The sequence below is a fragment of the Aedes albopictus genome, chromosome 1 (genome assembly GCF_035046485.1).
Source record: "Aedes albopictus strain Foshan chromosome 1, AalbF5, whole genome shotgun sequence".
Classification (NCBI taxonomy): domain Eukaryota; kingdom Metazoa; phylum Arthropoda; class Insecta; order Diptera; family Culicidae; genus Aedes; species Aedes albopictus.
In genome coordinates, this window is record NC_085136.1 from 9,861,782 (window position 1) to 9,888,794 (window position 27,013).

Sequence of the window (27,013 nt, forward strand, 5' to 3'; positions counted from 1 at the left end):
AATCCTCCCAGGGATTGCTCAAGAATCTATCAGAGGATTTCTCCAAGAATACCTGAAGCTATTTCTTCAGAAATTCCTCTCAGTTTCTCTTCAAAAAATTATTAAGGAGTTCCTTTAGAAATTTCCAAAATCCTTCATTCATTTTTTTCAGGGATGTACCCAACAATGTTTCCATTATTACCTGATGATTTTTTTAATTACTTCAAGACTTTTTGGAGGAATTCCTCCAGCGACTAGTTTTGGAAGATAATTTAAAAAGGATGCATACAGGAACCTGGAAATTATCCAAGGATTCTTTCAGGAATCCCTCCAGCAGTTTCTGCAGAAGTTTACTCAGGCATTCAATTAGCAATTCTAACAATAAGCGAGACAATAAGTCCTCCAGTGATTCTTCCAAGCAACACACATGCTACAAAAGAGTCACCCACGTAACCGCAGATTCTGTTTGCGTAGAAGTTACTGTGACTTACTTTAAACATATAAGAACTTACATGCTAAAAGTGCTTTCAGATATTTCTCCAGGGAATCCTTCAGGAATTCACCCAGGAAAGACTCTTTCGGAATACTTCCAGGGCTTTCTCTCGGAATTTCTCTAAGAATTGCACCAAGAATTTTTCTAGAAATTCCTTCTAAAATTCCTCCATACATTTCTTTTTGAACAAATTTCAGGATCTTTTCAAAAATTCCATTATTTGAGATTTCTTCGAAAATACATGCAACAATTTCTCTAGGCATTTCTTTCAGGAACTCTCACAAGAATACCTCGAAGGTTTCCTCCAGAGATACTTTCAAGGCTTTTATGAGAATACTTTCAAAAATTGATCCAAGGATCCTCCTGGGAAAACGTTAATTAACATTTCTTTAGGACTATGCTCTGAGATGAGTACATGCAGTATATGAGTGTATAAAACAATGTTTAGGGAGATTTCGACAAGGATGTACTCGGAACAATTCAACTAACCGAAGGACATGGACAAACTCGGCGGCTACCGCAGAATGGAAAATTTTCTAAAAATCCGCAATAAATACTGAAAGAACTCCAGTTAGTCATGCAAGACATTATGTAGATATTTTGAAAAAAAAAAATCTTGGAATGGATTTACATTATGTTCTATTGGAAAAACATTGTTTAGGAAATCGTAAAAAAAAATCTGGATTAGCCCTCAAATTTTAAGAGCTACGCGAAGGCATTGCATTTCAGAGCCTCAGAGTCCACACAAGATCTATACCAGAAGAGCATGATAAGCGTCTTCTAGCACTTTTGAAACGTTTACAATAGTATAACGTCCTTTTAAACGAGTAAAAACGCAAATTTTTAGCAATAGAAATCGAGTTTCTTGGGCAAGTGACAAACAAAAAGTGCCTTATCCGTACGGAAAGCTGGACTGATGCGGTTATGAAATTCAGAGAGCCTAAGACATTAGCAGATCTCCGCAGTTTCTTGGGCCTAATCAGTGCTGAAAATGTCATTTCGACATATCAAAATCCACTCACTTACAGCTCATTTCAGAAGCTGAACCTGTGAATATGGTATTTGAAAAACTTGTGCGGCTAGACTAGTTCTACTAGAAAGTCACGCTCTCTTTTAAATATTTAAGGAAAATGTCACGAACTATTTTCGCAAAATGCCAATTGGCTTCTTTAACGGTGTTGAGATAATTAGAGATTCTGAATCTGCATGTCAAACTGAGCCGAAATCCAAATTTTCATGAACTTTGGAGTCCGGGAACCTTTCTAAAAATCAATTTGAAGTTTGTATGGGAGCGATTTGTCGAATCACCCCTCGTCGGAGTTTGTACTGGGCGGAGCTGTCAAACAGTTGCCCAGCTGTCAAAAGGTGATTTCAAAAAATCTCTTTGAAATTGATTTTAGGTGCCAAAACAAAGTTTTAAAAATCTGAAAAAAATCTTAGTGACTCAGAAAAAGGTGATCTTTCGTATAAAAACAAAAAATCAATACATTTTTCAAAATTTAAAAACCCAATTGATACTCACGGAGAATGTCAATTGGAATTTTCGAAGGCAGTCCGTGACAGGTTTTCATATGCCATATTCTCAGGCTTAGCTTCTAGAATTAGCTGTAGGTGATTGAATTTAGATATGTCGATATGACATTTTCAGCATTGGGTCTAATAACGTATATCGTTTGTTTCATTCCAAATTTGGCCACAAAAATAGTACCTTTGGGAATGCTTGTTTGCACTGGTGCAACGTTTTCTTGGAAAGAGGGACAGCTTATAGCATTCGATACGATTAAAAAGACAGTCAGTGATATTAACCCTCTAGTACCCAAATTTTTGATTTTGATCTAAATATCAACTAAAATCGATTTAAACATGTTTTTGAAGATGATTCTTGTTAATTCTCGATTTCGTGAATTTCAGTTTTTGATTTTTCTAATTTTTATTCTTGAACATCCCCACACTTTAATATTTTTCCTGGAAGCCTATTTGCGGTACGGATTTTTAGAGATGAAAACATTTTGAGATTTTATGATTATTGTTAAAATACTTTTATTTTATTTTTTTTTTCATTGAAAATTTTATTTTCCGTGTAATTTCAAGGAAAATAATTTAAAAGTGTATTCGATTTCCTTAAACTATTACACTAGGGTAGAATGATTTGGGAAAAAAATAAAATATGTTAATTGTAGCGATTCAATACAAAATAAACAATGACTTCTAAAAGGTGACTAAAACATCAATTTTTCAATGATTTTTGAAAAATGTAAATACGCTTTAAAACACACCATAAACCATTTTGAGATATACAAAACAGTCCTAAATATCAACCAAAAATATAAAAATTTTAATTTTCCACAAGTCAAAAATTACAAAAAATGCTCAAACTATACCCCGTCTAAACGCGGGGTTGGGTATTAGAGGGTTAAGATTCTAAGGTTTTTTGATCTTGGAGACCACACATACTTGATTGTTGATGCAAGTCCTGAAGATCTAGGAGAAGTAATGCTGCAAACGAATGAGGATGGCCATAATTGGATAATTCATTTGCCAGTAAAGCTCTTACTGATTACTCTGACGTAAGTGGTTGGACCTACCAGAACTGTTGAAACTCTAGAGAGTCTACAAAGTGCATTACATACATGGATGATGCTTCCCACTAGAAGTCCTGAGAAATCTTGGCGTGAAGTGGACATTGATTTTATGGGTCCTTTGCCATCTGGTCATTCTCTACTTGTGCTCCTCTTTGGAGCCACCAAATGTTGGAGTCAGCACAATTTCCTATTCACTATTTACTATTGTCGATAATGCAAATACATGTATGTAAATATTGACTCAGGGAAAAACTGTATCACTGTTTCGCTCTCCACAATGGATAATTGACATCCACCTTAATGTACGTAAAAAAATTCACCAATTCTGGCAAAGAAACGCAAAATCACGCCAGATAGTTGCTCATCATCCTACAATTCTGAATCGTTAGACGAGAATGCTCCCGGGCGAAGAGAAAAACTTCACCGTCAGGCAGCTCCTTCAAAATGACGACGGCTGAGAGATAGTTTTTGTTCGAAGAACATTGAAAACTTTTAGCCTGGCTCAAGTCTCCGAAGGCGGTGGACGAACCGCTTAAAAGTTCTTCGTGTTCTTCCGACGAAGAACGGAAAACTATAAAGCAAATATGCGCGAGATCCATTATGCATGCATTTCGGGGTGCAAGTAGCTCGGTTGAGAGATAAATCTTTAAAATTGGTTGACCACACCGTTTAGACGGGAAAGAGGGAGAATCATGAGAAGTAAGATTCTTTGTGGCAATAGTGGTTGGTAAAGTTTTTTTTTATAAATTGAAATTCGTTGATCTCGTCATTGATTTTAATTATTTTAAAATTTAATTTGACCTTAAAGATCATTAAACATTCATTATCAATGTTTTGCTTTTGAGTTCATGCTGAAGTTGGTATGCTTGAGTTCTTCATGTTCAACAATGTTTGAAAAGACTTTCTCTATTATAATTATCAAGGTTTTGGTATTCCAAAGCCTGTACTCCACATCCGATCTACATTTTTAACTGAAGCATCAGAGCTTCCATATCTAAACAAACATCCAGATTTTCAATTTGTCAACAAATCTCATCCAACCAGTAGTTGGTAGCACTTCCAATTCGTGGCCAATCTGGGTAATTGATCCCCGGTTACGCTCCAATGACGACGACGACGACGACGATGACGATGGTGGTAATGATGATGCTCGACAATGGCGTGTGCTCCAAGAGCGCCACTCGATTCAAGTGCCATTTGGTCTCGGATGCCACTTGTGACACAAACCGCTTCATTAATGCACACATCCTCCTCCAGCCGTTTCCATTGAATGTGTTCAGTTCGGAACCTCCTAGCTATAGGTGGGAAGCTTGGTAGCTGAAGCAATGTTTGTCTTTGGAGCCTGTGATGATGGCGTTGCGTTGGTTGGTGGCAGCGAAGGTGCCAAACTGAAGCCACACACCTTTCGTATTAGTTCATTAGAGCGTGTAATCGTCGGCAGCCTGCTGTCTGCTGTTTCTGGAATCAAGACGGTTTCTGTTCATTCCAGCAGGTAATCCTAGAAACAGCAGCGCAGAAATGCACAAAAGCTGCTTGCAGCAGCTAGTGGTAAGCTTCGCTGGTTGCAGAACCTATTCAAGTAGGCGGTGGGTTTTGGTGTGGGCTGAAACCGCTATCACGGCCAACTTTGCTGTAGCGGAAAGGCGAGTTTCTCAGTAGTTACTGAGATGGGAAATCGTGGAAGTGAGTTTCTGTGGGCAATAGCTAAGAAAATTGCACTTCTGGTACGACACTTCCTTAGTAACAGACTAATCGTTGTTCCAAAGAATAGCTTGAGTTTCATTTAGCGTATTCCAAGTATTTATTTAGACAACAAATCGGTAGAACAGTAAATGTATAGACATATTTAGGCATATACAGTCGAGTCTCTTACTAAACGAATTCCTTTTAAACAGACTCCTATTAAACAAACTCCTACTAGACAGGGGTGAGCATTATATGTAGGAGGTATCAGGTATCAGAAGGCCGGCTCCAGAGGCACGTTATCCTCCATAAGGGACATTTGTGCCATCGCCAAAATAACAGCCTATTTCATCATCTACCTGAGGGAAAGGAAGGAAAAAGGATTTGGATGGGGATAGGGACAGGTAGGGAAATAGGAAAAATACCCTGGAAGAGGGTACTAACGCACAAGCGTACCACAATGGGTTCAAACAGCGCCCTGAAAAGGGCACTGTAATAACGCATAAAGCGAAAGAGAGCCTATAGCTCTTTACCACAGCGGGTTAAGAACAACAGAATATCCTGAAGATTCAGGTTTCTGAAGTCAGTTTCACTTAATAAGTGTTTACCGAATACTCGGAAACGCAGTTGCGCGAAAACTGGACAGTTACATATAAAATGATACGAAGTTCCATAATCGGATTCACAGCTATCACAGGCAAATGAATCAGCTTGCTGAATATTCGCCATGTGATAGCTGAGTCGGCAGTGGCCAGTCAATGCTTTGACCAGCATGCCGCAATTCTGCTTAGACAGATTAGTTAGATACTTCGTCACCCGTAGAGATGGCTCAGCACTATACAATTTGGTTTGACGACATGACTCCAAACTATTCCAATATTGTCTGTGTTGAATGACAGCCCAGGTGTGAATCTAAAGCTTAATCCAACACTTCGATATCGGAATAGCTGGCTCAGGGCCAATGAAGTCATGTGATGCTCCAGAGCGAGCTAACTCATCAGACAATTCATTTCCAGCGATGGAAGAATGACCAGGTACCCATAGAAGGTGAACAGCGTTTGCTGAATTCAGCTCCTCGATTTGATTTCGACAAGCGATAACTATCTTCGACCTGGAGTTGGCCGAAGCAAGTGCTTTAATAGCAGCCTGGCTATCTGAACAGAAGTATATTACTTTGCCCATAACGTGCTGCTGAAGTGCTGATTGCACTCCGCACATAAGAGCAAAGATTTCGGCCTGAAAAACGGTACAGTGTCTACCAAGTGAATAAGACTGATACAGCCTTAGCTCACGAGAATAAACACCAGCACCTGCTCGACCTTCGAGAAGGGAGCCATCAGTGTAACATACGATGCCGTCTGAAATACTTATTTCCAGATAACCAGATGTCCACTTTTCTCGGGAAGGGAATTTCGTGGAAAATGTCCTATATGGAAAATTACAAGCAATTGTAAGATCACTTGGAGCAAGGACAATTTTGTCCCAATTCACCAAAAGTGGAAACAACGAGGTGTGTGTTGATGTGCGGTTCACAGGAGTTTCCTCTAGTAGACCGAGTACCCGTAACCGGTAAGTGCAAGAAAGGGCTTCTTGTTTGAGATGAATGTGTAGTGGGGCAACGTCAAAGAGAACTTCTAGCGCTGCCGTAGGAGTTGAAGAGAACGCTCCAGACATCGCCATTAAGCACATCCTTTGGAGATGGCCTAATTTCGATTGGGCCGTTCTCACTTCACCCTTTTGCCACCACACAAGACATCCATAAGCCAATATTGATCGAACCACAGTTGTGTAAATCCATTTGATATACTTGGGTTTTAGACCCCATGTTGTACCAAAAGTACGCCGGCATTGCCCGAAGGCCATACAAGCTTTCTTGATTCTGAACTCAATGTGAGGTGTCCAGGAAAGCTTGGAATCAAGAATGACTCCAACGTACTTTACCTGTTCAGTCACATCGATTTCAGAATCAAAGAGACGCAAAGGTCGAACGCCATTACGGTTTCGCCTTTCCGTGAAAAGAACAATAGATGTTTTACTCGGATTAACCGAAAGGCCATATTGGCGACACCAACCCTCAACTACCTGAAGGGCGTTTTGCATCAGGTCGAAGAGGGTGCTGATGCACATACCAACTAACAATGTTAGGTAGTCGTCGGCAAAACCATAAGTAGGAAAACCGCTATTATTGAGTTGCCTCAATAGCGTATCTGCTACGAGATTCCACAAAAGCGGTGATAAGACTCCCCCTTGAGGGCATCCACAAACACTCAATTTCCTAATCCCTGCTAGACGCAATATCGAGAAGAGATATCGGTTTTTGAGCATTTGGTGAATCCAATTGGAAATCATTGGAGATATACCATGACTCCGTGCGGCTTCCAATATGGCATCGAAAGGCACGTTGTCAAAGGCACCCTCGATATCTAAGAAAACACCCAAACAAGATTGCTTTTGAGCGAATGCTTTCTCGATATCGTAAACAACCTTGTGTAAAAGAGTCACAGTGGACTTACCAGATTGGTAGGCATGTTGGTTCACATGAAGAGGCACGTTGGCCAGATGAACATCACGGATGTGATGATCCACAATGCGTTCTAAGCATTTCAGAAGAAAAGAGGTCAAACTGATAGGTCTGAAACTCTTTGCTTCTTCATACGACGCACGACCCACTTTCGGAATAAACTTTACAGTAATATCCCTCCAGGATTTGGGAATATACCCTGTAGCAAAACTGCAAACAAGTAGTTTTTTCAAAACATGTTTGAAATAATCAAATCCCTTCTGAAGCAAAATAGGATAAATCCCATCTGCCCCAGGAGATTTGAAAGGAGCAAAGCTATTAAGAGCCCACTCAATCGATTCTATAGTTACAATACTCCGAGCCGAAGCTAAAGAATCATAACTACAAGAAAAGACATCAGGATCATCCGAAGATGTAATATCCACACATCCAGGGAAGTGTGTGCTGAATAAGCATTCCAGAACTTCCTCATCAGAGGAAGTCAGATCGCCATTTGGCAAACGAAGTTCGTTCACCCGGAAATCCTTAGATTTCGCAAGGATTTTGTTTAACCGACTGACTTCACTCAAGCTGGAAACATTTGTACAAAGGTTTTTCCAGCCGGATCGTTCAGCAGACCGGAGAGCTTTCCTGTAGGCCTTGCGAGCCGACCTGAAAGCCTCCGAACCAGCCGAACGTCGTCTGTTCCAACACTTTCTACATTGTTTCCTGAGTTTCGCCAGATCAGAGTTCCACCAAGGGGTTCCTCTTGTGATCTTCACAGACCGTAGAGGGCATGCTTCTTCAAAAGCTTCCATGATGAAGGTCGTTGTAGTATCAACGGCATCATCTAAATCACTTGGAGTGTCAATGGATGGTGAATATCAATGAAATTTGGCTGCAACCAAATCAGTATAAAGATCCCAGTTTGTTGACCGAGGATTCCTGAAACGCAATGTTTGCGAAGTAACATTTAAATGTTCGAAAAAGATGTAGCGATGGTCAGATAAAGATTCTTCATCTGACACATGCCAATTGGTCAGCCCGTGACTAATTCTGCTAGAGCAAAGCGTTATATCTAACACTTCCTCTCTAGCAGATACCATGAAGGTTGGGCGGTTGCCTATGTTAAGTAATGCAAGATCTGTACTACTTAAGTACTCCATCAAACTGGAGCCTCTCAAGTTAATATCTGAGCTGCCCCAGATGATATGGTGAGCATTAGCATCACTGCCAACAATTAGCGGAAGGCCTTTTGAAGTGCAGTATGCGATGACTTGTTTGAAAGCATCCGTAGGGGATGGTTCATCATGCGGTAAATACACAGAACAATAGACGTATTTCCTGTTGAGGTTTCCAACAGATACATCAACTGTGATAGCACATACATCTCTGGTGGTTAGTTCAGAGATGAGTGTAGCAACTATTGCGTGGTTGACAAGCACACAGGCTCGAGGCATGACACGCGAGTTTGCCATTTCATGTTTACTGAAAGTGGCAAACACCGGGTTCACAAGGTTTCCTAGATAGAAATTTCCCTTACGAAAGTAAGGTTCTTGTACCAAGGCCACTTGGGCTGTACCATTTTGCATAAGTCTGCAACTACCCAAACTAGGTAAGATTAAACTCTTCGCAACAACAGCACAACAAAGAACAGCAACAATAAAACCAAATCGGTATCGATTGGAAAACGCCAAAGGCGAGGATACACAGAATACACTGTGTAAATCGCATAATGCGAAACCATATAGGTGAAAATTTAAACTAATTAACAACATCTTCATAATCCCGCCCTTATTTAGCCTCAAGTAAGACTAAAGAAGGGCAGCTGATTGTCTCGGAGAAACACAAGGTCCACTGCACCATTGCTCCGGTTAGCGCAGTAAGGGCTACATACTGTGAAGAGCGCCCTGGTACTCCACAGACTCCGTTAGCGGTTAGGTTTTTATTAGACCCCCCTAGCCATTCATTCCTAGGCACGGTAAGCATAAAGCCGCATCATACCATGAATTAGGGGTCCCCTGTTGGTGGATTCTTACCACCGGAACAGGCGGTCCGTAGTGTTATTCTTAGCCAATTGAGACAATCGCTACCGACACTACACAGCTATCTAGGCTGATCGAGAAAAGAAGTTAATATTGATGATCAACTTCATACGGACTCGAACAGCCGGCAATTATATGTAGGAGACAAAAACCTTATGAGATTTCGGCTATTTGGGGGTGTGGCCATTTATCTCGGGTGTTTTAAGAGATAGCGCAATACTTTCTTCGGCAAAGCTCTAGGGCTTGAACAGATCTACCATTTAGAGCTTCGGTTAATATGCTTAGTTGGTAACTTGGCCGCTAGAGGTGCCATCAACAGTTTGAAGCTAAATTGCACTACAGGATCCATATTAGGTTGTCAAGTAATTGTACGATACGCGACAGCTCAAGACCCTGATAATAATTTGGAAGGATGGTGTCTTCGGAAAAGTTGTTGGGTAGGCCGATAACTTACAGATGATGAGCTGCAAAGATCGTAATTCTGCCACCTGGCGGCGCTAGTGAGCATGCAAATCTTCAAAACCTGATATCTCAGAATCCTGGTAACTTAGAAAGATGGTGTCATCGCAAAGTTGATCAGTATGCCATGGACTTCCATAAAATGGTTTTTGAAATTCTGCCACTAGGCGGTGCTGGTAAGCAAACAAACTTTAAAAATCTCATAGCGCAGAATCCTGATGACTTGGAAAGATGGTGTAATCGGCAAAGTTGATCAGTATGGTATGAACTTACATAAATTGAGACACTTGTTTCAAAATTCAGCCACTAGGTGGCGATAGTGAGCATGCGAATTTCAAAAATCACATAGCTCAGAATCCTGATAACTTAAAAAGATGGTGTCTTCGGCAAAGTTGATCAGTATGACAAGGACAACAACTAACTCATTTATTTCCCTCTGAAACCCCGCATGACTCCTATAAAATCTACATGCCACACGTCCTTCTCAAACTTCTTTGCAACCTTGCATTCCATTTAGGTAAAAATTCTACTTATGCAGTCTTGGCTTATTACCTTAATGGAGGTTTGGGTGTACTTTAGAACTGATCATACAGCCTTCCAATGATTAGCTAACATCAAAACAGCCTGAAAAAAAAACACGATTTACTCGTGAATGAGCCATAAACTTTCAAGTGAGCCCACGGTGATTCGCAACTGTGAAAGCACACCAATTACACGCAAATATATGCAACAAACTCCAGCTAAGCAAAACATAGAAAATCTCTGTGTTTCGGTTCAACCACCTACACCCCCGGCAAGATAAATGAACCAGACGACTTTTATTGATATTCTCCTTCATCAATCCTCCAAAAGTTGAGTGCCCGTGAAAAATGGGAAAAACTAGCGCGCATTCACAACAAGAGCAACCAACCCCCTTACGCTTCGGTGCGGTGCTTCGAAGGGGAAATTTTCCGCGCAAAACTCTCCGAGCCCAGCTCAGTGGCAATTAATTTTGTTCTTTCTTCGACCGAACGGGGGCGTTGGCTGGCGTTGCTGGCTGGGCTTAGCACTGTTGGTTGGAGCATCTTTTTCTTCTGTTTAAAGTTTTTTTTTTGCTTCTTTCTACAACCAAATTAATGGCTCAAGTGCAGAAACCGTTTTCGCAGCAGAAACATCAGACGCAAGCTTCGTCATTATCCAGCGACGTCGTCGTTGTCTTCTTCGTGGTTGGTACAGAGGTCCAGCTAGCAAAACATGCGGGTCTTGGAAGCTTAATAAAGTATAAGGATCGTCATTCAGTTAGAATGCAAAGTTAAAATAAGCTTTGATCGAACTTGAAATTAACCCGTGCACTTTCTTGCACTCTAATCTCTGCACATGCGAACTTAAACTCGTTCAAGTAGAACCCATTCAAGTAAATTCTATTAACCCATTTCCGCCCAGTGATCTATTTATAGATCAGTAACTTATGCGATAACTACGGAGCATTTTGGAAGACTGGTGTCTTCAGCAAAGTTGTTGAGAAGATCAAGGACTCTTCGATAGTACGTAATTTAGTACGTATTCGCTCCAGTAGGTGGCACTAGTGATCACGAAACATTGTGCTTTGACAGGTGTTTCGTCAACAGCCATTGCCAATACTGTCGCCTTCGTATGTTGAGAATCAGACTACATAGATAGTGAGTCCTAAAAAATTTGAATCTCTGTATCTCGAGAATCCGATTACATAGAAGAATTTCGTCTTCGGCAAGGTTGATTAGGTCATCAATAGCTATCCGATAGTGAGCTAGTTCGTTCTAGGTTCATCCGTTAGGTGGCGCTAGTGAGTCCTTAAAAATTGAAACCTCTGTATCTCGAGAATCCGACTACATAGAAGAATTTTGTCTTCGGCAAGGTTGATCAGGACATCAATAGCTATCCGATAGTGAACTAGTTCGTTCTAGGTTTATTCGTGAGGTGGCGCTAGTGAGTTCTAAAAAAATTAAATCTCTGTATCTTGAGAATCCGACTACATAGAAGAATTTCGTCTTCGGCAAGGTTTACCATGACATCAATAGCTATCCGATAGTTAACTAGTTCGTTCTAGGTTAATCCGTTAGATGGCGCTAGTGAGTCCTTAAAAAGTTAAACCTCTATATCTCGAGAATCCGACTCCATAGAAGAATTTTATCTTCGGCAAGGTTGATCAGGACATCAACAGCTATCCGATAGTGAACTAGTTGATTGTAGGTTTGTCCGCTAGGTAGCGCAAGTGGGCTCTAAAAATTTTGAACTTCTGTATCTCGAGAATCAGACTACATAGAAGAATTTCGCCTTCGGCAAAGTTGATCAGGACATCAAGAGCTACTCGATAGCGCACTAGTTGGTTCAAGGTTTATCTGCTATAGATGGCGTTAGTGAGCCCTAAAAATTCCAGACATTTGTATCTCGTGAATCAGACTACATTGAAAAATATCGTCTTCGGCAATGTCGATCAGGAAATCAACAGCTATCCGATAGAGAACTTGTTGATTGTAGGTTTGTCCGCTAGGTGGTGCAAGTGGGCTCTAAATATTATGTACTTCTGTATCTCGAAAATCAGACTACATAGAAGAATTTCAAAATTTCGTCTTCGACAAGGTCGATTAGGACATCATGAGCTATCCGATACTGAACTAGTTGGTTCCAGGTTTATCCACTAGGTGGCACTAGCGAGTCATAGAAATTCTTAACTTCTGTATCTCAACAACCAGACTACAGAGACAATTTTTGTCTTCGGCAAAGTTGATCAGGACATCCAGAGCTATCCGATAGGTTGGTTGGTTGTAGGTTTGTCCGCTCAAGGTGGCGCAAGTGGGCTCTAAAAACTCTGAACAAATATCGATAAAGTCGTTTTTACGATGAAATAGAACTGCATGGCTACTGATTGAAAACAAAACCAGCTAGGTATCAAACAGCCGTCTCATTTCACTAAATATAATATTGAACAAAATATAGTATAGTATAATTAGTTATCAACTTGAACTAATGATAACGTAATTTTCGATAATGTGCTATGTTCCATCAATTTGTTATCTTTACTCAGGTTCATTGTGACTCTCAACTCAAAGACATTCGTTTGGGTCGAACGTGCCCCTAGAGCCGACCTACTGATTCGGCTTCATGCAAAATAGGTGTAGATAGATAAATTGAACGTTATTTGATCATTTAGCGCCTAGCAATTTGGTTAGAGGCCAGAAGACTTGCATGCCCAATGGTCTATTCACAGATTAGTAAGTTTTGCTAATACCGTGGAAAATGAAGCATGCTGCACCGTCTTCCATTCTCCTCTTTTTTCGTGCTCGTTCAGGAGAGTTATTATCCAATGATGAATGGGTTGGTTTATGTTGTCCCGTTAGGCGGCTTCAATGATTCATAGAAATTTTGAACTTGTATATCTCGAGAATAGAACTACCTAAAGGACTCTGGTTCACATAATTACAGCTGTAAATCAGGTGATCCGTAAAATACGATCACGCATCATCAGTGGAAATCGTTTCCACTGTGAGCTTCGGAAGAAACTGAGATAGATGAGAATGAGATGTTGATTCATTTCATTCATTTATTTAGTATAACAACAAGTTTAAGATAAAACTACGCAGTTTTGCACACCTTCCATCGTTGCTTTTGAATATCAGTCTAGTCTAGTCAGCTTTTAAGGAAAGCCGTTTTGGTCCATGATTTTCTATAGCTCTGCGCGGGAGAATGAGATGAGCAGAACGCTAATAAGGTGGTCCTTTATAAAAATGAAACATAAACCATGCTCAAAGAACACTTGAAAATATTTGGAGTTTTCGAATGATGAGTGCTAAGGTAATCTTTCGCTCTGTACTAGATAACGGTGTGTGGCGGCAGAGCCACGTGCTCACAAAGCCAGAAGGTTATGGTGGGCAGGATATACTACTAGAATGCCGAATATCAACCCATTATATAGAGAAATTATTAGAATGATGCATATTGAAATTCCCAAAAACTGTTGAAAACTATCCATTGATAAGCTACAAGCAGATTATTTCAGTTATTACTAATGTTATCCATTTCTGGAACATTTCAAACTGTAACTTTTTTTTATTAATAGAATATCAACTATGATCAGTCAACTAAAACAGATTTACATAGCTCATAAAAATAAGGTAGCTGCGCAAAAAAATTAAAAAAAAAACAAATTTCAACGTTTCACGTGCATATGCCCCACTGTGTATTAAAACGAAAATTTCACCGTAGATTTCCGTTTAAATGACTGCAATAACTTTCTTTTATGGGGTTGAGGTACTCCAGAAAAAATCAGACATCTACTGTGATTGTGGCATAATTCGGGCGTTAATGGGTTAAAGTATTAAAGTTATGTTACTTTAAAACAACTTAAATATAATACGATTGTTTTCACATCAGTTAAGAGATTAACCTTATCTAAAGGTTTAAGGAATTAGGTAACTGTTTTATTGACAGACATGAATTCCATGTGAAAACATTGTAAAGTAGCTATCAAAAAATATTTTTCAATGTTTAATTCATTCAGATATCACCCTTCCACCGAAACACCTTTTTTGAAAGACCCTTTCGGTGATAACTTGCGGACACACACTTGTCACAATGCTGCCTGTAGCGACTTTGAATTGCGTACATAATTTAAACTGTGTACGAGACTAACATAGATAGTGTGTAGCGATTCGGATTTATGAATAGAAAATGCAATCTTGCATGCATTTCTGATTATGTAGGACTGGTGATGCTATCACTTCAGTTCCAAGTTCAAATAAATGCCATTTTCATGTGTTGAGAATGATTTACTTTCAATGATGCCAGTTAGAAAATATAAGCAGAGTGTTCGTGATGTGTAATTACGGAACAGGGAGACAAAGTTTTAATTACATTTTTTCCGCGCGTGAAAGTTTCAATGGAACAAGGAATCAATTTGAAACGTCTTACACATTCCACAAGCTCCAACTGGCTATCCACTGCAAACAGGTTATTTTAACAATTCTGCATCAATAAAGTTTCTCCAGACATCACATCGCAATGTAGAATATATATAAAAAAAAGAATTTGAATAGCATTCAAATTAAGATTGCCTCTTGATAGATGGCTCTGTCAACACGTCAAACCCTACGCTAATGACGATAATCAAGTACCACTTAATTACCAACGCGTGTAACTTGTACCACTATCCCAACCCTGCTCCGTTATGTTCTTTCAAAATCTATCCAGTTCCAAGTACACGGAACGACCACACTACTCACCTGAAACCACTAATTGCACCACATGACTAATCAGCATAATTAATATGCATCGACCACAATGAGGAGTGCGGCTCGTTGTCCGAGCTGTCTATCGTCGGGCTCCCCAATTTAGCCACCGATGCTTGACGAAACAGACCGCATTCGCTGCAACAAGAATACCCCTCGGCATCAAGCAACTACAGTAGTATTTGCTTGCAATATATCGTTCAAATTAGATCACTGAGGAAACGCATGGAGACATTGTCGATAATACTTATGGAAAAATCTCGAAATTCTGGTAGAAACATGAGGAATTCCTTGACGAATCCCAAAAAAGCTTATCATCATTTTGTGAGACATAGCCAAGTTGAAACGTATACAAGATTACCTAGAGGCATTTTGAAGGTACCCATTGGAGGCACTCATCGAGATTACATTAAAGTATCCCATGAAATTGTACAAAGGGATTAAAAAAAAAAAAACAAATTGGAAATGGCGGTAGGGAAAATTTTCTCGACTCCCTGAGCATAGAGTAACATTGTGCTTGCCTCACAATATACAAATTCGTGCAATGGCAGGCAAAGAACGCCCTTCAATTAAAGACTGTGGAAATGCTCAAATAACACTAAGTCGAAGAGAGGCAGGCCGAATTTCAATGTGAACGTAGAGCCATAAAAAAGAAGAAGATGATTTGGAGCACGGTTAAAATTCACAAATATAAAGAAATTAAAAAAAAATTTGGAGCACGGTGATGAAAAAAATCTCCGTTGAAAATGTTAACGATCACTTTTAGAGCACCGTTGGTAACCGGAGTTGGTAACCGAAGTAACAGCGCCAGTGCTGTTATAGTAAATAAAATATGAGCTGAATACTAAAGATTTTTAAATTTTGGCGTTCATAAACTAGCTTCTGTGGAATTAACTGTAGTACTGCTCCTCAAGAACATTTCTGTACTGATTTTTCATTATCTGGACGATAATTCTCTAGTCCGTACCAACCGTTTCGTTTTGGGGGCATGGTTTATGAACATAAAATTGTTGGGAGTGGTGCTGCTAAGAAGATTAATGCACACTCCGTTATATTTGGCGTCCGTTATCCTGGGATGGAGCACAGGCATTTCTCCATGTGTCCTGGCTTCAAAGCCTAGGCTTAAGCGCCATTACTCGCTCTCTGAAACGAGAAAAAAGTAAAATTATCCTATTCCCGAATGTACAGAAGAGCCCATATAAAAAGGACAACAAAAATAGGAAATTCCAACTGATATGCCATTCTTTCAAAGAAATTTGAAATGATAACTTCAAATAGTCATTTCATAATTTACTTAAATCAATTTCTTCCTATGCCTGCAGCGAACCACGATTGCAGCGCTATCGTCATACATTTTGTGACAATTTCTTATTATAACAAAAAAAAAAATGGCGACCCATGATTAAAATGTTGCACTCATCATAATGCACACTTCGTTCTGCGTTCTTTGAAGAAATTTCTCCAAAAGAACTTTCAGTAAAATCCCTGGACGAATATATTAAAAACATCTTGGAGAAGTCTCTCAACGAAACTCCAGAAATATTTCTGAAGGCACCACTGAAGCAATTTCTGGAAGGATCCTTGTGAGAATTTAAAAGGAAAATTTGATGGAACTTCTTGAGGAACTCCTGATGATAAGGCCGTCCCTATTTTCCCAAAAATAGGAAATGTTGGAAGTTCAATATTGCAAAACGATCGTTTTAGCTAAAAACCATCGTGTTAAAATTTGAAGTCCGTATCTCAAGGCTAAGTGGTCCTCCATGAGGTCTTAAGTTCTCTAAAATGGCATGGGGTCACAAAAACATTATGATTTTTTTCCGACAAAAAAATAGCCCGTTCTACATTGAAACCTCCATTTGAGTCGATGCATGGCTGATAGAAAATAATTTTTACTGTACAGGCAATAACTAAACTATACAGTTTTATATTTTTTTTTGAAAAATCTCCTTTGTCATGCGAAGTGTTAAAAAATATAAAAGTCTATAGTTTTGTCATTGCCAGCATGGTAAAAATTATTTTCGATCAGCCATGCGTCGACTTAAATGGAGGTTTCAGTGTAGAATGGGCTATTTTTTTCGATCATTTTCAGCTCCTGGAGGACCAAAAATGTGGTCAAATTTGCGATATCTCTCTTCGTTTCTGAGTTATTGACGGTAAACTACCAAAAAATGAACATTTTGACATTTTTTTTTTTTGAGATTCCAAAGGAAACCTGCTTATTTTGATCGATAACTCAAAAACGAAAAAATATATCACAATTCCGAGCACAGTGTTGGCCTTAGGGTCCTAAAACTACCGATTCTAGTAGAATATAATGTGTTTTGTGTATGTGTATGTGATCCAACTAACCCCCACTGTCCGGCAGTGGTATTATGGAGGAAAGTTTTCTACAATATCATTTTGATGCTTTTGCAAAAAGCTTTAGTCTGGGAGCTTGAAGGTGATAGCTCTATTGCAGATTCAAAGACCCATTTCAAAATGGCTGGAGAGACACGTCCATTCAGAAGTCGCTTTCACTTACAATAAGCCCCGCATGTGTACATTACCGTTATCATTTGGATAATGATAATTCAAACACAATTCCTGATTCAAAAAAAATCTTTGAAACTGGCGCGTATTAAGTTCATTTTGTTGTAGTAAAAGTAATCGAAATCCATCGAATCCAAGGTAGCGCTGCCATCACCAAGGCAACGTCTTCGTTGTGCAGTCAGGCTCCTCTTCGTCTCTCCACCGTTGCGCTTGCAGTTAGTCATCATTTGAACACACGTCACTTTAGCTCCCACGAAATTATGAATGTTGAGCCACACGGAATGATTCTCTAATCCCTCGCGAATCAAGAACAATCACTCTTTCACGGAAGCTATCCGGATGGCGTAGCGCCGGCCAAACCGTCAGCAGAATCACAAAAAAAAATGGCGAACGCGAAAGAAACGCGACGAGCAAAACAAAACACGTCTGCACGCGGCTACGCCTACTGCGATCAATCATTCTAGTAGAATATACAGTCAGGTTTTTTTACGCGGGGGATACATACCGCGTAAAAAAAATACTCAGTTCAAAATTCAAAAAACCGCGTAAAAAAAGTCTCACAATTTCTCGACGAATCATGCAAAAATAAGACGATGAATTTTTTTTTTTGTATGTAGATTTTTTTTACGCGGCCGCGTAAATGAAAACCGCGTAAAAAAAGACCTGACTGTAATATTTTTTTTCGTCAAAAATATATCATGTTTATTGTGACCCAATGCAATTTTTGAGCACATTAGGCCCCGTGGGGGACCACTCAGCCTTGGAATTTGGACTTCAAATTTTGGCACGATGGTTGTTTTTTAGTTAAAACAATCATTTTTCCACATTGAAATTTAAATATTTCCAACTTTTGCAAAAATTGGGACGGCCTACTGTTGATTTCCTTAAAGGAATCCCCGAAGGACTTCCTGAAAAACAAGCATGAAAAAATCTGAAGAAATCGCTGCTCATTCGCTAAAATTTCTGAAAAATTCCTGGAAGAATTTCTAAATATTTTTTTAATAAATTCTGAAGAAATCTCTAGTTAAATTGCTGTGGAAATCTCTGGCGGCATTCTTAAAATTGTTCCTGGGGAAATATCTGAAGGACTACAAGAGAAATTAAAAAAAAAAACAGGGACATTTTGTGAAGAAATTTGAAGAAAATTCAAAGGACTCTTCTTGAAGAAGTATTTAAGAAGCATTCCTGAAGAAATACCTTACCAAAACTTCAGTATGATCTTCTGAAGAAATTCATGGAAGAATCGGTGGGTCTTTTCCTGACGAAATGCCTTGAGGAATATCTGAAGAAACAAATGGATAGAACTCTGCAAATATTCCTGAAAAAATGCGTTAAGAAATTTTTGAACACACTCATGTGGAAATTCCTAGGAAATATTTCTGAAGAGATTTATGTATACACTCTTGAAAAAGTCTGTGGCGAAAACCAACCCTTGGAGGAATTCTTGAAATATTCTATGTATAAATATTTCAGACATTCCGGGAGGAATTTTCGCTGGTACAACCGAAAGAAACAATGTAAGAATCTCTGAAGGCTGAAGATATTCGTTGAGGATTTTCCGATTGAATGCCTGGAGGAACCCTTGCCGGAGTTCTTCGAAAAATATCTGCACAAATTTCTGAAGGAATCTCTGATGGAAATTGTAAAGAAACGGTGGGAAGAATCTCCAAAATAATTGAAAAATGTGGAGAAATCTTTGAAGGATTTAACAAAATAATCCGTAGAAGATTTTCTTGAGGAATTCTAGAAAAAGTATCTAAATGAATTCATGCAAGATTTTTTAAATATCCGAAGGAACTTCAGCAGATATTTTTAAATCATTTCTAGAAAATGAAATAAAGGAATCGTTTTTTTTTTTTTTTTTTTTTTTTTTTTTTATTTTTTTTTTTTTTTTTTTAGTTCGTACTTGGGTGGAACGCTGATGGAAGAGTGAACGGTCGTCGGTCGTCAGTGACAAGCAGGGCGCGGAGGCTGTAACATGCCGCATTTCGTCTTTACCGCGTTTTGCATTTTTCTTTGTGTTTTTGGTTCGTACTTGGGTGGAACGCTGATGGAAGAGTGAACGGTCATCGGTCGTCAGTGACAAGCAGGGCGTGGAGGCTGAAACATGCCGCATTTCCGTAATAATTAGCGAAAAAGCCGTAACCAACAAAATGTACACAATTTGAGTAATTGCAGGAGTGAAAAGAAGCTAGATTTGTCTTCTAAATGCTCACAAAATTTCCTTGATATCACTTTTCTAACTATTGAAAATCACTGATTGAGTGAAAGGCGTAATTCCATTCTATTCCAAACGAACAAAAACAAGAATTACGCCTTCTACTCGTTTGTTTTGTTTGGTGTTTTGTTTACGAAAGTGAAAGGCGAAACTGAAATCAACACGTAAACATGGCGATTTTTTTTTTTTCCTCCCCTGTTGGGGAAATTAAGCCACTGCGTTCAATAGGCTGAACTTTTGTGGCATAAAACATGGCGATAGTAGAAGGCGAAACTGAAATCAAAACGTAAACACGGCGAAAGCAAATGGCGAAATTCTGTCAAAATCATAAACAAGGCGAATAGTAAAAGGCGATTTTGAAAATGATATCGATTCGAGGCGCATAGTATTGGGCGAAATTAGCATTCTCAGGTATCAATTCAGGCGTAATTAAATAAATGCAACTTTTAGTGCAAAAAATATCAAATTCGTGCAGTGTTCTTAGAAAAACAAGAAACCTTGTCAGAACTGTATCAATTAACCTTATTTAAGTTGAATTATTCTGTATTACTTCTAAATAGGAATTGAAATTTGATCAGCAAATTTCGGCTGTTGTTTTCGCATTGTTATTGTTTTGTTAGTTAAGCCCTATTCGCGAATTACTCCCGATTTCGTCTTTACCGCGTGTTTGCATTTTTGCATTTTTCTTTGTGTTTTTAGTTCGTTCTTGGGTGGAACGCTGATGGAAGAGTGAACGGTCGTCGGTCGTCAGTGACAAGCAGGGCGCGGAGGCTGAAACATGCCGCATTTCGTCTTTACCGCGTTTTAGCATTTTTGCATTTTTCTTTGTGTTTTTTGTTCGCACTTTGTGTAAACGATGGCAAGAGACCGCCCGCATCGTGGTGCTCGTGTTCGTCGTTATTCCGAGTTCGGAAATGCTAGTATGCAAGAGATTGTTTTTCAGTGCGTCGGGTATTCTCGCTTATGTATTTTTTTCGGATTCTTCGATGGACGATCGGAGAATCAGCGAGTGGTGTGAACGAGTGCATATTTAATATGGTTGGACCGGTTGCATGCTGAGACCAAAGCCAAACATAGAAAACCAGCTGGTCAGGATTACCCGGTGAGTTCGTTCCTTATTATTACTTTTTATATTTGAACATGACATATATGGGGATTTCGGAGGGGTAGCCTAAGGAAGTTAAATGAACTGGTTTCCGGGCAAATGTTCGTGGGGTGGCCAGACTTTGTCACGAGATAACAATTATCATGTTGTTTTCCGAAGGTCTCCAGTGAATTTAGCTTACCCTGCTACAACAAACCATCAGGTAGATCATTCCGTTCCGGTATGACTCTGCAGCCATAGGTAATCCTTGCGCTGATGGTAAGTACACAATCATCATCATCATCATCATTTCTAGAAAATGAAATAAAGGAATTGCTGGAATACTTGGATAATTTTTGAAACAAATTTTGAAGAAAATTAAAAGGAACCTCTGGAGGACTTCTTGAATAATCCTTAGAAGAATTCTTCAAGAAAGCCTTGGAAAAAATCAGAAAGAACAGATTGCTAGGGGAAATTTCTGATGGAATGCGTGAAGTTATTTCGGATGGAGTTTACCGAAGACTTTCTAAAAGAAATCCTTGGAAAAAATCCCTGAAGGAATCTGTTAAACATGTTCAGAAGCAATTCTTGACAGAATCTCTAAAAGATTCCCAAGAAGAGTTTATAAAGGAAATATTGAAGAAATTTCCTGATGAATCCCTAATGAATTTATTTGATGAATCTGTAGAATTTCTTTGGTGTGCCTAAGGAAGCTAAACGAACTGGTTTCTGACCCACATTTATCACAGAAGGGTCACAGAGGTACAGGGTTTTGTTGTGCAGAAGTCACGTCGCAAATAAATATTTACTTCCTATGCTAGAAGTACAGGGGGTGGTCAAAATGTTTGGGATAGGCAACTTTTTTTCTCTCACAAAAAAAAATCAACAAGCTGTAACTTTTCATAGAATGCATAAAAAATCCTTAAATTTTGAACTGTTTGTCAACCTATTATATGTTCAGTATTAGTACAAATTTGAGCTCGCATGGTTAATCTTTCGCGATGTTAGAACTGACTTCGTTAAACACTATTTTCCAGACATCTAATTTTTGAACTGGCATATCTCGGAAACCAGAGAACCGAATTGAATGAAATTTTGAACCTTTTCCAACAATATATTGATTTTTTATTCCTTGTTGGGTATATAAGTCACAATATATTAATACTTGGTAATAACAATATATTGATACTTGGTATGATGTTATAAAATGTAATATTTTAGCACAACAAATAAAGTTATATCGGTTTGATATTTTCACTCATATAGAGGAAAATAAGTAAAACTTACAATGCCTCACAAAAATTACTAAATGTTAACCTAAATATGCTCTAATATATCTTATAAGAAATATTTTGAGAACAGAGGTTGAAAATCTTTGGATTTCCAAAAAAGTTCCAATCCATGATAAGTTTTTTCAACGTTCAAAAACTACCTATGTATTAATAACTTATGAAGCATCAATACATTGTTGATAAACGTTCAAAATTTCATTCAATTCGGTTCACTGGTTTCCGATATGAGCCAGCTCAAAAATAAGTTGTCTCAAGAATAGTATTTTACGTGAACGGCTCTAGCTTCGCGAAAGATTAACAAATCAAGTTCAAATTGGTACCAGTGATGCACATACAATAGGGTTGACAAACAGTCAAAATTTGAAAAGTAACAGCATGTTGAACTTTTTTGTGAGAAAAAAAAGTTGCCTATCCCAAACATTTTGGCCACTCCCTGTAAGTCATAGTGACTTCTGCGCAAAATCCTGCACCCCGTGACTCCCCAGACAACCAAAAATCACATAAATCTGCAGGTCGAGAATCACTTAGCGATAGATTTTGCATCACACCCGCAAAAACTGGCAACAAAACTCACTTTATTCTTAATTTTTTTCCCAAACGACACTATTTTTCGTGGTTCAAAAAATCGGTTTTTGCTCTACACCGCTCATTCGATTCGTAACCAGATTCTAAACCTTCTCCCAAAATTTGAGCTGAATTGGTTGAAAGAGTTGAGAGTGCACAAGCCCTTTAAAGTTTGTACGGGAATTACTATGGGAAAGGATGTGTTTCATTCAATTGACTATAGCATTTCCCCAAGTGCCCTAGAGTGTTCGTTGACCCTTTCTGATACTCCTAGGATACTCTATCAGCTACAACTTTGCCGAAGACCACATTGAAATTGAACGCCTCATTAACCCTTATGTGGCCGACAGGGTACCCGGGTACCCAGTGCCCATTTAAAAAGCACGGTGTAGAAAAAAGCAAAAACTTTGTCGGACACATAACGGTTAATTAAGGAGTGTATCGTAAAGTAGTTGAAAATGTTTACAATAGCCTCAAAAATAGTTTAATACAACTTTTAAGTAATTTTATTTTTGGAGATACTGTATAAACCCTTGGGTTTTTAACCTAGAGAACTGAACGCATGTTTTTCAATTTTTGGACACCTTCTAAAAAATTGAAAGTTCGATAATGTTCGAAAATTGTTAACTTTTTTGTGCAATTATAATAAGCTCCAGAATTCTCATGATATAGGCAAATTATTTTTTTCAAGAAAAATCTCCACTGCATTTAAGCGCAATTCTTAAAAATGAAAAAGGCCATTTTTGAGGAACCCCTTTTTTCTATGCTCCTCCAAATCATGTTTACGCAAATAAAAAATACATAAAATTAAAAATTCGCATGTTTTCAAATAGGGTATGTTTTTCTTATTTATGGACGAGTAATTTAGAGCCGGGCTTGGTGGTCTAGTGGCTACCGCTTCTGATTCGTATGCAGAAGGTCACGGGTTCAATCCCTGGCCCGTCCCTTTTCATCCAACTTTGTATATTCCTATCCACTTCCTCACTCTCTCTCTCTTCTCTACATATACAACTCATGTATATTCATATGTTCATAGCCATCGCTAGAACCAGAAACGAATTGGAAAAAAGTCGTTTCCCTCCCTTCCAATTTCCACTCACAGCACAGTGTATATAACGCCTACAAGTTATGCAACCAAAGCGTGCTATGCCGCTTGACCTTATTCATCTCATTCACCACACAATCTATCACCTTACGAACACTATAAATAACCCCCTATCCATGGATCGCATCACCGACCCAACGGTGACTCCCAGATCTCCCATCCTTTCCGTCTAACAAATACCCCAGTCCGTGCTGGTTGTGGGGATGCAGAGGTGATCTCGGTCTTTAGTAGCAACAACCAGCACACTCTAACATTCCTTTCCCTTCCCAACTGACTATAAGGACGTGGCCGGCGCCGTTGTTGATCCAAAATGTATGAGCTGCTAGAATTGCACTTTGTGAATAAGTGGAGTGTCCCAGCCCTTATTCATTTAGATCTCAGTGCAATTGGTACCAGCTCAGATCAATCACGGAGTAGCAACCATTGACATGTATAGTCAGATTTGATCGTTGATCGTTTGATCTATCGTTTATGGACGAGTAATTTAGAGCAAAAAATATAATTTTATAACCCTTTATGATATAAAAAGCAGAACTTCAAAGTTTGACCAAAAATTAGACGTTTTTTTGGAGGGGACCATTTTGTAGATAAAAGAGATTTTTCTATCGAAAATGTGAATTTTGAAAGTCGGTGTTGAATGATATGTTATGTGTACATAACTGTTAACAAGTATCAATATTTTCCAGATTTTTTATCGTACAAATTTTATTCGCTACAGATTTTTGAAATGTTGAAAAATCTTAATAAAATTGCATTTTGTGCAGATTTTTATTTTGTGAGGTGTATTCATTTAACCATATTTTCAATAATACTAAACATTTTCCAAATTTTTCCAAGCTGTTCTAAGCATAACTATATTGTGAAGATTTCATAGAAGAACCGAAATGAAAAGACCAACCCAGCTTCGAGATAGAGCATCCTGAACATTTTCAACTACTTTCCGATACACTCCTTAGCAGTGCTGTCATGGTGAAATCCGAGCTGGTAACTCAAGGTATCCAAAATTTAGCGCCCCCTATACTGGTACGTCCTCAAGGAAATAACTTCACTGTTGCGACCAATCGAAAATTATTTCAGGAAACCCCCTCCATGCATTGTTATTTCATGAAATGTGTCTGTAATTATCGTGGAAGGGACATTCTTGCTGGAATTCCCTTTATGAGTTTAGCAGGAATTCTTCTTAACATTTACAGAAATTCCGTTGGGCATTCTTTCGGGATTTATAAAAAAAAATATGGAATGTTTACAGAAACAAGTTTCAGCCATGATTTGTTAGAATGATGTTAGCAAGAATTCCACTCAAAATCCCTTTAAAATATATCCTTCTCCATGGATTTCCTTGAACATTTTTTCAAGGATTCCTCCATAGATTCTTTCAGTAATTCTCGCAAGATTTTTTCTTGAAACTTCGTCAAGAGTTTCTCAAGAAATTACTCCAAGGATTCATCTTTCAACAGGTCCACGGTTTTCCTCAGAAATTATTAGATTCTTCCGAAATTTATCCTGGGATTTCATCAGAGATTCTACAGGAAATTCTTTTAGGGTTTGCAACATAATGTTTGGCGAATATTTTCTCAAATAATTATGAATTCCTCCTGAAATATGTTCAATTTTTTTCCAGAAGTTTTTGTTTGGGATTTCTTTAATTTCTTCAAGAAATTTCAGAAGAAATTCTTCTATGAATTTCTCCAAAGGTTTCTCCAGGAGATCTTGCAAACGTGTCTTCAAAAGATGTAATTCCAGGAGACATTTTCTTCAAAAACATTAGGAGATTCTTCCAGAAATTTCTTTAGGGTTCTTCTTTAGAAATTCAGATCTTTTTCCAGAAACTTTTCCAGAAATTATTTTTTTGAAATAATCCAGAGATTCCATCAGGTATTACCCAATTTATTAGAAATTTCAAGAGTTCCTTCGGGGGTTCCTCTAGTAGATCGTTCAGGTCTGCTATGGATTTATTTAGTCCTTCCTTAAGGAATTTTTCAAGATAGTTTTTCTTCAAACATTCAACTTTCTTGTAAAAATTACTCCAGAATCTATTCTTTAGCATTGTTCAAAGAATTTTTCAAGAAATTTTATAAAGATACCTGCAGAGGGTTCTCCAGTTCTTCCAGGTATTATTTCAAAAATTCCATGAAAAAATCTTTTTTTTTCTTATTTATTTATTTAGGGTAAAAGCTCCCTTAGTGGAGGTAGTACCAATAGTGGTGGTAGTGGCAATTTAGCACTATTTTGACCAAAAAGCTTGCAAATGGCATTTTAAATAGATGCATCATACCTAATTAATAACATTAACTCAGTTTTGTGTTCAGGATTTGGTGGAAAACCTTTTTTAAATAATTATTTTCCTTAACTTTTTTGCTCCTTTGCACCTATAGTGGTGGTAGTGTTCCTATAGTGGTGTGTCCCATAAGAATTCAATGGGATGCGCCACTATAGGAACCAATGTTAAATTTTACCTCCATAATAGGAACCATGTACCTATAGTTGGTGCAAATGATTTATTAGCAAAAACTGAAATAAACAATGTTTTTTACATTTTTCTTAGCAAATTTAAGTGAAAAACTATCGATTAACGTTTTCAGACTTTTTATTTTGTGGTATTATCAATTTTATTCAATTATTTTAGTACAAGGAGCTACTAATAGCACCACTATTGGTACATTTACCCTAGTTGTGCTCTGAAGAATTCCTGCACGATATTTTTTTCTGTAGGATTTCTCTCAGAAATTTCTCCAGATAGAAGTTAAGGAATGTTGGTGTACAAATTCAGAAATGTATAAGAAATTTTTCAGACAGATTATGCAGAGGTGCCTCGAGGATTCCTTCAGAAAATCCTCCAAGAATCCTCCAGAAATTTATAGACGATTTTTTTCAGCATTTCAACCAGCACCATTGTCTGCTAATTCTGCAGACGTTTTTAAGGTATGCATTCAAAAATTCCTCAACGGATTTCTCCAGGAATCCCCCCAAAAAATTCTCAATCCTTTTTTCCTTTTCGATTTATTCGCAAAAAAGATTCACCTTGATTTTTTTTCTGAGAAATAGGGGGTATCTAAAGGTGTTTCTTGAGGCACTCTTCTAGGCATTATCCTAGACATTCATCCGAATATTTCTCCAGAGATAACTTCAGCTCTTGCTTCAAGAATTGTTGTCCAGCAATTCCTTAAAAAAATCATGATTTTTTTCCTTTGAGTTTCCAATGGCATTCCCAGGAGTTTGTTTTCATAGAATTTCTTG